Consider the following 11,261-nt stretch of genomic DNA (forward strand, 5'->3'; position numbering starts at 1 on the left):
TTATCTGGTCGTAGCCATAGGAACCAGCAGGTTCCCAGAGTAAAGTTGCTTTCGCTTTGAATCCTTTTTATTGTAAGCAAATCCACTTTGCCTCTATTGCCGCCCTTACTTGCGTGAGCTGCAGCCAACTTCTGAAACTCTGTCCTTTTTCTCCCATTAAATTGGCTTGCTTAGGATCATCACCTGTCTGAAAGTGTCTGTTTGTGGGAAGCTAGGGATGGACATCAGAGTCTGACATTAGGGCAGCAATCGAGGCAAAGTGGATTTGCTTTTTCAGAGTGGGGCCTGTCTATTAGCTTGCTTAGGATCATCTGTCTGAGCGTGTCTGTTTGTGGGAAGGTAGGGATGGACATCAGAGTCTGACAGAAAGGCTGCTTCTCAATCCTCCCCTGAAGTTCCTGGAAACTGAGCAAGAACTTTTCTGGATGGTTTCTCCCCTGGGAGCTCTCCCCTTAGAAGCAAACCACAGATGCTAACCCTCTCTGCAAACGCTGGCCCGGCTGTTCCCCTCCCCAAAAGCTATTAAAGGCAAATAATGTTTGCCTTAACAGCGATACCTTGATATATCAGTCTTTTGGTGTCATTTTACTTTATTCTACAGATTTGTGTCAGTGTTGGCTCAAAGGTGTTTAACTGGCTGAAGTAATGGTGATACCAGGGAGAAGGAGAGGAAGAGGAGGGGGAGTTGGTTTTTATATGCTGACTTTCTCAACTGACTTTCCTCCTTAAGGAGGAATCAAACCATCTTACAATCACCTTCCCTTCCCCTCCCCACAAAAGATACCCTGTGATGTAGGTGGGGCTGAGAGAGTGTGACTAGCCCAAGGTCACCCAGCTGGTTTCATGTGTAGGAGTGGGGAAACAAATCCAGTTCACCAGATTAGCCTCTGCCATTCATGTGGAGGAGAGGGGAACTGAACCCGGTTCTCCAGATCAGAGTCCACCACTCCAAACCACTGCTCTTAACCACTACACCACGCTGGCCAAAGCATGATGCCCTTTCCTCCGTCAGAAGTATCATAGAATCATAGAGTTGGAAGGGACCACCAGGGTCATCAAGTCCAACCCCCTGCAAAATGCAGGAAATTCACAACTACCTCCCCCCCACACACCTAGTGACCAGAAGATGGCCAAGATGCCCTCGCTCTCATCATCTGCCTAAGGTCACAGAATCAGCATTGCTGACAGATGGCCATCTACCCTCCTCTTAAAAACCTCCAGGGAAGGAGCTCTTACCACCTCCCGAGGAAGCCTGTTCTTCTGCAGAACCGCTCTAACTGTTAGAAAATTCTTCCTAATGTCTAGACGGAAACTCTTTTGGTTTAATTTCAACCCGTTGGTTCTGGTCCGACCTGGAGCAACAGAAAACAACTCAGCACCCTCCTCTCTATGACAGCCCTTCAAGTACTTGAAGACGGTGATCATATCCCCTCTCAGTCTTCTCCTCTCCAGGCTAAACCATACCCAGCTCCTTCAACCTTTCCTCATAGGACTTGGTCTCCAGACCCCTCACCATCTTTGTTGCCCTCCTCTGGACACCTTCCAGCTTGTCTACATCCTTCTTAAATTGTGGTGCCCAAAACTGAACACAGTACTCTAGGTGAGGTCTAACCAGAGCAGAGTAAAGAGGAGTAAAGTAGGGTAGCCAGGTCCCCCCCGGGCCACCGGCAGGGGATGGGGGGGGTGTAGGGTTGTCAGATCCAGTCCCCCCTCCAAAGCACCCATTTCCTCCAGGGGAACCGATCTCTGTAGTCTGGAGATGAGCTGTAATTCCGGGGGGTCCCCAGGTCCCACCTGGAGGCTGCCGGCATCCCTGGTGAGAAGGGATAACCTGGCTTATCGTATTACCACCCCTGACCACTTAAGAAAACTGTGTGGTGAGCCCTGTGTACTATTCGGGGCCTCCTGAACCCTTAGACCCCTTCCTCTCACAAGCATTGAGCCACCTTTCGGTTGCCCTGACAACGGGCAGGCCACCAGAAATGGCGGCAAAATTCTGTCCAGAAGAAGGAACCGTGTGAGAATTTGGGTGCTGGGCTAGGGCAGCTCGTGCCAGGGCCTCTAAAGAGGCCAGGAAGGGAACCGTAGGAAGGAGGGCGACCTTCTTCAGCTCCAAGTCAGGGGTAGCAGTTGGGCCGCAGGTGGGAGGAAAGTTGCCATCCTCCTGCCCCAAATCTGCAGTCTGAGGTGACCCCACCACCAGTCACCTTATTATAAAGCTGGCCCTGATTACTGGATTATTAGGGTTGCCAGCTCCAGGTTGGGAAATACCTGGAGATTTTGGGGGTGGACCGGGGGGGGGGGAAGGGACTTCAGTGGGGTATTAATGCCATACAGTCCACCTTCCAAACCGGCCATTTTCTCCAGGTGAGCTGGTCTCTGTCGCCTGAAGATCACCCCCTCCTGTCCTTTCTCCTCCACAATGGGAAAACCTCTTGACTGTATCCGCCTGGCAGCCATCTGCTTTTCTTTTTTTCTTTAAAGGCTTATCACAGCTGCTGCCCCTGACATCTCAGTGCAGCTCGCAAAAGAGTTTACAAGATACTTATTGGGGAGCAGAACAATTCCAGGCAATTGAAACAAAAATGAAACTTTAACACACACAACCCACTAGAAGCAAACAGGAATTTTAAAAAGTTTTATAGTCTGTACGGAAAATTCCACAAATATAAGGCATCCCATAGCCTGGGGAACTGCAGTGCTTTCTAGCCCTTCTCTGATGCGAAGAGTTAATGGGGAAGGCCCATCACCAATGGCACGTGGTGGGTGGACACAGGAAGGGGCCAGCCATTGCGTGGGTGGGCTCCAGGCCACACAGGGCTTTAAAAGGGATTGTGCAGAACAGACCGTGACAGGCCCGGAAGCCTGGCTAGCAAAGAAGAACGAGGCTGACCCTACGTACTGTTTTGAATGGGACAGCCCCGTTTTTGTCACATTTCCTGGCCATCCCGTCTTTTTAATTAAAATGTCTATTTTGTCCCGTTTTGAATAAACCAAGCCCGTTTTGTTGCCTCGCCCTCACCAAGCAGCTTTATTTTACACTCGGAAGGAAAAGGCACAACTTTCCAGTTATGGGTGGAAGCAAAACGTGGCCCGTCAATCAACACGTCCCCACCCACTGTGCTGTTGCGAGCCTCTGAAGCCGCATGCCCCAAAATGCACAAGGCTGGTCTTCCCCTCCCCTTTGGCCACCTCGGGATCATCGCGGCTAGTTTCTGAGACAGCAAGGTAGACTTCCCCTGACTATGGAAGATCCACTGATTTAGCAATTGGTAATAATCTCTTTTCCTTTCTGTAAAATGTATTAGGGCAGCCAGGGAATAGCTTGTTGCTGGGCAGAATATCCCTGTATGTCTGTGTGCTAAGGAAGTGGGTTAAGAGTCATGGAGAGTCAGAGTGAACTATAAACAATGATAGGAGAAACTGGATAGAACTGAACTGTACGGCGCCGCCTCGATGTCTGTAGTGCTATCAGCCTACCCTGAATGTTGATGGGTTGTCATATCTTGAATTTGGATAAATATCTCTCCCTCAGTACAATGGGGGCTCAGAGATTTCTGCCCATTAGGGCCTCTGAGTCAGCAGCTGCAAATAAACTGTTTTCTTGAAATAACGATCTCGGGTCTCTCTCTCCCCCCACGAACCCCGTTTACCACAACATTTCTGAGAGTGGGTGAAAGCAAGGAGGTGAAGCCGGGATGCGCTAAAACGAATGACAGGCTAGCCCATTAGAAACAATGGGAGAGGCTGCACAGCCCATTGAAGATAATGGGAGCCTGGATTGCCAATTGGCTTGCATGAGCTCCATTGAAATACATTACAGCACAAAAAGAGTTGCAAGGAAAATGTGGAATGGATTTTCCAGTAAGGTCCTTAAACCCAAATACACTACTCTGGGACTGGAATGACAGCCCCCAGGACTAGCACAAGCGTTCTGGGACCAGAATGACAGCCCCCAGAGTGGAATGACAGCCCCTGGGATGAGCAGAAGTGTTCTGGGACTGGAATGACATCCCCCAAGATGGAATGACAGCCCCCAGGACTAGCACAAGTGTTCTGGGACTGGAATGACAGCCCCCCCCGAGTGGAATGACAGCCCCTGGGATTAGCAGAAGTATTCTGGGACTGGATTGACAGCCCCAGTGGTGGAATACGTGGGTCACAAAATGCCTTGGCTACACCAGCAGTTTTAGTTATGGTTTTCCACATTAAGGTGCCTAATTCTGCTGTTACTTGAACATTCAGAATATACAGTTGATCATGTTCCATGTTCTGCTTCAAATTCCTTATCGCACATAAGAAGAACATTAGAAAAGCCCTGCTGGATCAGACCCAGGCCCATCAAGTCCAGCAGTCTGTTCACACAGTGGCCAACTGGGTGCCTCTAGGAAACCCACAAACAAGATGATGCAGCAGCATTCTCCTGCCTGTGTTCCATGGCACCTAAGATAATAGGCATGCTCCTCTGATCCTGGATAGAATAGGGATGCATATTGAACAGTATCCATTTTAACTAATAGCCATGAATACCCCTCTCCTCCATGAACATGTCCACTCCCCTCTTAAAGCCTTCCAAGTTGGCAGCCATCACCACATCCTGGGGCAGGGAGTTCCACAATTTAACTGTGCATTGTGTGAAGAAATACTTCCTTTTATCAGTTTTGAATCTCTCACCCTCCAGCTTCAGCAGATGACCCCACGTCCTAGTATTATGAGAGAGGGAGAAAAGCTTCTCCCTGTCCACTCTCCCTGTACCATGCATAATTTTATAGAACTCTATCCTGTCTCCCCCTTAACTGCCTTCTTTCCAAGCCAAACAGCCCTAAGCGTCCTAACCGCTCCCCATAGGACAGTTGTTCTAGTCCCTTAATCATTTTGGTTGCTCTTTTCTGCACTTTCTCAAGCTCTGCAATATCCTTTCTTAGGTGTGGTGACTAGAACTGTACACAGGATTCCAAGTGTGGTCTCACCATATATTTGTACAAGGGCAGTATGATATCAGCAGTGCATTAATATTTATTATGTTGCTGTAAAATTATATAAAATTATTACAATTAAATACTTTTATTTTCTTTGATTTACTAGAGTGGATATTTCCTATATTTTCCTATTGCACATTATTTTCTGAATATGGCATCCATGTACTCGTGTTCCTATTGCTGTATAGTTGGGACATATTGAGAAAACATGGCCCCAGGAGCATAAAAAATATTTTCATTTAAGCTCTTGGTTTGAGAAATATAGTGATTAGCTAAAACAACTAAAATATAGTGAAATGTTGTATGTAGTATAAAATAACAGTATTATTTTTAAGCTTCTCAATTTGATTTTATCCAGTGTTACAATATGGACTGTTAGTACCCCGGACTGGTCATGGCAGCCCCAGTCAATGCGTGCCCCCGCCTCTCCAGAGCAAGTGGCAAGCCTAGAGCCGCCAGGAGAGGAGCGCTCTGTCATCCCGCGAGCTGGCAATCAAGGAGCAGAGGCCAGGTCAACCCTCCAGTGAATAAGAGGGAATCCACCATTCCCAGTGCCCCCGTTCCAGTGGAAGCCATATCGCAGGGAGCTGACAGCACGCAATCACCGGCAGCGCTCCCCCCCCCCCCCCAGAGCTGATCGGACTTAATTAGCTAAGCTCAATATGTTTGGGTAATAAAACTTTTTTTTTATCATCTTGCTTTTTCATGATTACAGAATATTACATAATCCCTGTCTCGTTTTTGCCATCCCAATGTCCCGTTTTTGTCTAAAGGAAATATGGTCAGCCTAATAAGAACGTAAGATCAGACCCAGGCCCATCAAGTCCAGCAGTCTGTTCACACAGTGGCCAACCAGGTGCCTTTAGGAAGCCCACAAACAAGACAACTGCAGCAGCATTATCTTGCCTGTGTTCCACAACACCTAATATAATAGGCATACTCCTCTGCTACTAGAGGGAATAGGTAGGCATCATGACTGGTATTCATTTTGGCTAGTAGCCACAGATAGCCCTATCCTCCATGAACATGTCCACTCCCCTCTTAAAGCCTTCCAAGTTGTCAGCCATCACCACATCCTGGGTGATCACCAGCTTGGCAGCTAGATAATGGCGATCACCAGAGAGGCAGCTAGATCTGAGTCCAGTAGCGCCTTAGAGACCAACAAGTTTTTTGGGTTATAAGCTTTTGAGATACACCATGTGGAGATATACCGTGTGGTGTATCTCCACATGGAATTGGCATTTTTTCTCCCTTACCAGCCCTCTCTTCCAGCACAGAATATATCTGCAGTCCCAGAATCCAGACCGGGTGTGCCAGTCACCAGCTCTGCCACAACACCACTTTCTACGAAGCCTTGGTGCCCACACTGCTCACCTGTTCTGTGACCCGCTGCCATGGCCCCTTCTGCAGTGGAGAGTGTGTGCTGGGCACAGAGAAAGACCTTGCTGACATCTGGCCATCTACCCTCTGTTTAGAAACCTCCAGGGAAGGAGAGCTTACCACCTCCCGAGGAAGCCTGTTCCACTGAGGAACCGCTCTGTCAGAAACTTCTTTTTAATGTTTAGCCGGAAACTCTTTTGATTTTATTTCAACCCGTTGGTTCTGGTCCGACCTTCTGGGGCAACAGAAAACAACTCAGCACCCTCCTCTATATGACAGCCCTTCAAGAACTTGAAGATGGTTATCATGTGACCCCTCAGTCTTCTCCTCTCCAGGCTACACATACCCAGCTCCTTCAACCTTTCCTCATAGGACTTGGTCTCCAGACCCCTCAACCATCTTTGTTGCCTTCCTTTGAACACATTCCAGCCTGTCTACATCCTTCTTAAATTGCAGTGCCCAAAACTGAACACAATACTCTAGGTGAGGTCTAACCAGAGCAGAGTGAAGCGATACCATCACTTCACGTGATTGGGACACTATACTTCTGTTGATACAGCCCAAGATCGCATTGGCCTTTTTAGCTACTGCATCACACTGCTGACTCATGTTCAGTGTTTGGTCTACTAAGACCCCAAGATCCTTTTTGCACACCCTACTGCTAAGGCAAGTCTCCTCCATCCTATAATTATGCATTTGATTTTTCCTATCTAAATGCAGAACTTTACATTTATCTTTGTTGATGTGCATTTTATTAGTTTTAGCCCAGTTTCCCAGCCTGTCAAGATCATCCTGCATCCTGACTCTATATGGTAACCATATGTGCACCATTGCTGTGAGGACCCCAGGGTAGCAACATCAAGCTCCCCTCCAGCACAGAAAAAGCCCTGTTGAATCAGAGAAATGCAATGGTCCATCTAATCCACAATCCTATTTTTCTTACTGGGTCCAGCCAGAAGCTCCAAGAAAGCTTACAAGCAGAATGTGGTCTCCAAAGTCTCCCCCATTGCCCCTCCCCTCAGCAACTGGTATTCAAAAGTAATGTGTCTCTCTCCCTGTTACTTTTTTCTGACATAGATGTGGTTGTCAACCTCCAGGTGGGGCCTGGAGATCTCCTGGAATTACAACTGATCTTCAGATGACAGAGATCAGTTCCCCTGGAGAAAATGGCTGTTTTGGAGGGTGGACTCTATGGCATTATATCCCACTGAGGTCCCTCCCCTCCCCAAACCACATCCTTCCCAGGCTCCACCCCAAAATCTCCAAGGATTTCCCAACCCAGAGCAGACAACCCTAAGCAAATATTATATCTGTAATGGCAGAATCCAGGCCTGGTAGCACTTCCATAGAAGCAGACTCCATTTCTCCCCGATGACTAATTGCTACCTTCCTCAGTAATGGGATAGCACAGCTTCTGGAAAACCTCCTACTCTTCTTGGCCCTGCCAAGTTTCACTGAGATGAGCCATCCCTCCCTCCTGGCCAACAACTCCAACAATGCACCCACATTTGAGCAAAGCATTTGTTTCCTTCCCACTCGCATCTGAAGCAGCAACCTGGAATGACTCTTCCTCTGAAGTTGAATGCGGTTTGTGTCTAATACACTGGAAAAACAAGACTTATTCTCAGTGCCCCAGAAAACCTCTTTGAGCATGGAAAGGGCTTTTCGCATCAATTTTTGTTCTCCCCTACTGTACAATCTGCCTCTCGCTCATCTCAGAAGGGTGGAGCGGAAAAATAAGCGGGGGGAAAACCTCAGTGGTGGCCGTCTTACTTGGAAAGAGGATGGAGCTACACTAGTTCCACTCTCAACCACAGAAAGATTAATCTCTTGTTCATTTCTAGAGATTTCACACCACCTGCTGGCCTGTTTCTGTGCTGAATCATCTTTGGATTCTGCCAATTACAGTTCCTAACCCCTGTGTGTATTTTCGGCTGTGGAGCTGGGCCTGCAAAATACACATCTTGTAAGATTTCCACAGACAGTTTTATTTTCCCTCACTGTGAACTTTAGAACATTGGTTTTTCAGATGATATATTGCAACCCACAACTGGATTAGTCTGTGTAGCATAGAAACCGCGTGATGCTTTAACCATCTAAGAAAGAAAGAAAGAAAGAAAGAAAGAAAGAAAGAAAGAAAGAAAGAAAGAAAGAAAGAAAGAAAGAAAGAAAGAAAGAAAGAAAGAAAGAAAGAAAGAAAGAAAGAAAGAAAGAAAGAAAGAGAAGGTGAACAGAGACAGAAAAAAAGAGATGGTCAATTAATTCACAGGGACAGAAGCAGTTAAAGTGGGCGTCATGTTGCAGGTAGAGGTTCAACAGTAGACTCTCCTGGATCTGGAGAGTTAGAAATCTAGTTTTTTACTGCTGCTGCTGTTTTTTTAAGCAGTGGTTTTCCAGCTGTGTCCTTCCCAAACCTGGGATTGCTCAAAGGTTTATTAGAAGTTCTATAAGGAGAAGAGGAATAGGAGTCCAGCTTCTCTCCATCTTGGCAGCCAAATTCTGCACCAAAAGCAGCTTCCGCACACCTCCAAAACAATGCCACATCGAGTGCATTACAGTAAATGAGCTGCCTTCTCTTGAGCCAGAACTATTGGTCTAGCAAGGGTAAGGTCAGTACTGCTTACTCTGACCAGAGTGGACTCTCCAGGATCTCAGGTTAGAGAACTTTCATGTCACCTACCGCCTGGTCCTTTCAACTGGAGATGCCAGGGGTTGAAGCCGGGGCCTTCAGCATGCAAAGCACAGGCCTTTCCCTTAATACAGTAACTGCCCCTTAATTGTAGTCATTCCTTCCTTATTGCGTATGGAATCTCTAGGAGAGCCAATTAGCCCCCAACCTCTCCAAGTGTGCTTGGAGGATATTATGGTAAACTTCAACTAAGTGTTCACCCTTACAAGATGCAGCAGTAGGTTGAATAAGCTCTTTATTTTCTCAGCGGCTTCAACCCAAAGTGCTCTCCTTAAAGCATCCAAACTCAGCAGTAAATAAAAGATCTTACAGAATCCACCGCTGTAGTGATCGCTCAGGAGGCTACAGAGAATTAGTCCCAACTGGTTGAAGTTTATTAAAGAAGATGAATGGCTGGATGTCTGCTAAGGACCCCCTAAACCAGGGGTGGGGAACCTTTTTTCTGCCAAGGGCCATTTGGATGTTTAAAACATCATTTGCGGGCCATACAAAATTATCAACTTAAAAATTAGCCGACCAAGCCCCAAGCAGGCAGCTGCCCAGATGACCCCCCCCCGGGGGGTGTGGGCAAGCAGACAGGCATTCAACCGGAGGCGCACTCGCCCACCTGGTGGCACAGGATGGTCTGTTGCACCAGCCGGCATAGCCGTCCAGCCATACGCTCCTGCTCCACATGGTCGGGGCCGGATTCTACAGCCGGCTCCTGCTACCTCCGCCTGCAGGAATGAAATGAGGACCCACTGGCTAAGAACTCGCTCCCTGCCCTGCACATTCTGGCCCTGCCCCCTTTAACCCCTCCATTGTTGCCACTTCTGCCCCCAGCCCTCTTGGAGTACAGAGGGGCCGGGTGGGAAAGGTTTCTTGGGTGGTCCTAGCAGCTCCATAGCTAACAACTCTTCTGCAAGGCGGTGGGGGGAGATTCCTTTTCTCAGAAAAACAAACTCACATCTGCCTTGAATAGAGGCTATTCCTGTCCGCGGGAGGGGGCGGATCGCCAGTCTTAGATCCTTCTGAGCTAGAGATCTGCCAGGACCCACGAAGGGCCAGACCAAATGATTTCGTGGGCCTTAAATGTGCCCCCCCCACGGGCCTGACATTCCCCACCCCTGCCCTAAACGTTGGAGAAGATTGCAGGCTATGTTCTAAGGTGCTTGGTTTAACAAAAAAGCAGAGGGCAGAAGGAACCTGACAACCAGAAAAGACAGTCTTGCAAATGGTTATTGTGTCCTCATTGAGGGTACTTCGTTGCCCGCTGTGGTAGTTTATGTACTATTTTTATTGCCCGCCATTCTCCCCAAGGGGTTCCCAAAGTAGCTTATGTCCATCTCCTCTCCTCTATCTTTTGTCCTCACAAAAGCCCGGTCAGATAGGTTAGGCTGAGACTGGCTCAAGATCACCCAGAAAGCTTCCATTCCAGAGTGGGGATTGGAACCCGAGTCTTCCCAGATCTTAGTCTGATAATCTAACCACTACACCACACCAGGTTAGGAGTGGCCTATATATTCAGGGCTCTTACCTTAGACTGTGCAGTGAATCAGTTCTCTAGTCCGAAGGAGCCCCTTTGCATTCTTGCTGCCCTAGCAGTTTGGCCTCAAGAAGCACTAAAGCTTGGCTGCCTGCTTGTCTCCTAGTTTACTTGTGAGCGCTCCAGCTGTGGGGCTCTGACAATCCTTTCTGCATCTTCTCAGGTGCAAGAGGACCCGCCCACTTACTCAGAAGTCACGGTGCCTCACTATTACCATAATTACTTGCCTGGCCCTTCTTATTAAACATGCCGTTTGGCCGCTGCTCAGCCTCGCTGACTATGAATCAAATTCTTAGGCATCAAGGCTGGGAAGGGATTGGGGACTCATGAACTCCTGAGTGGAACATTAACTTCAATGGTTATCTAGCATGGGATAAGAAACCCTTTTAGAAACTACTGCTATTAGAAGAGCATATAGATGTATCAACCCAGGCTTAGAAGAAGAAGGGTTGGTTTTTATACCCCTTTTTTCTCTACCTTTTAAGGTAGGGTTGCCAGGTCCCTCTTTGCAACTGGCGGGAGGCTTTTGGGATGGAGCCTGAGGAAGGCAGGGCTTGAGTGGTAAAAGGCCCCTTGCAATGCGTTTACACCCGGAAGTGCCACATCGCAAGCGGCCCTTTACCACTCAAACTGGGAGTTTGAGTGGTATACGGCCCCTCGCGAGGCGGCACTTCCAATTGTAAACCGG

This window comes from Euleptes europaea, chromosome 3, assembly GCF_029931775.1.
Source record: "Euleptes europaea isolate rEulEur1 chromosome 3, rEulEur1.hap1, whole genome shotgun sequence".
In the NCBI taxonomy this organism is placed as follows: Eukaryota; Metazoa; Chordata; class Lepidosauria; order Squamata; family Sphaerodactylidae; genus Euleptes; species Euleptes europaea.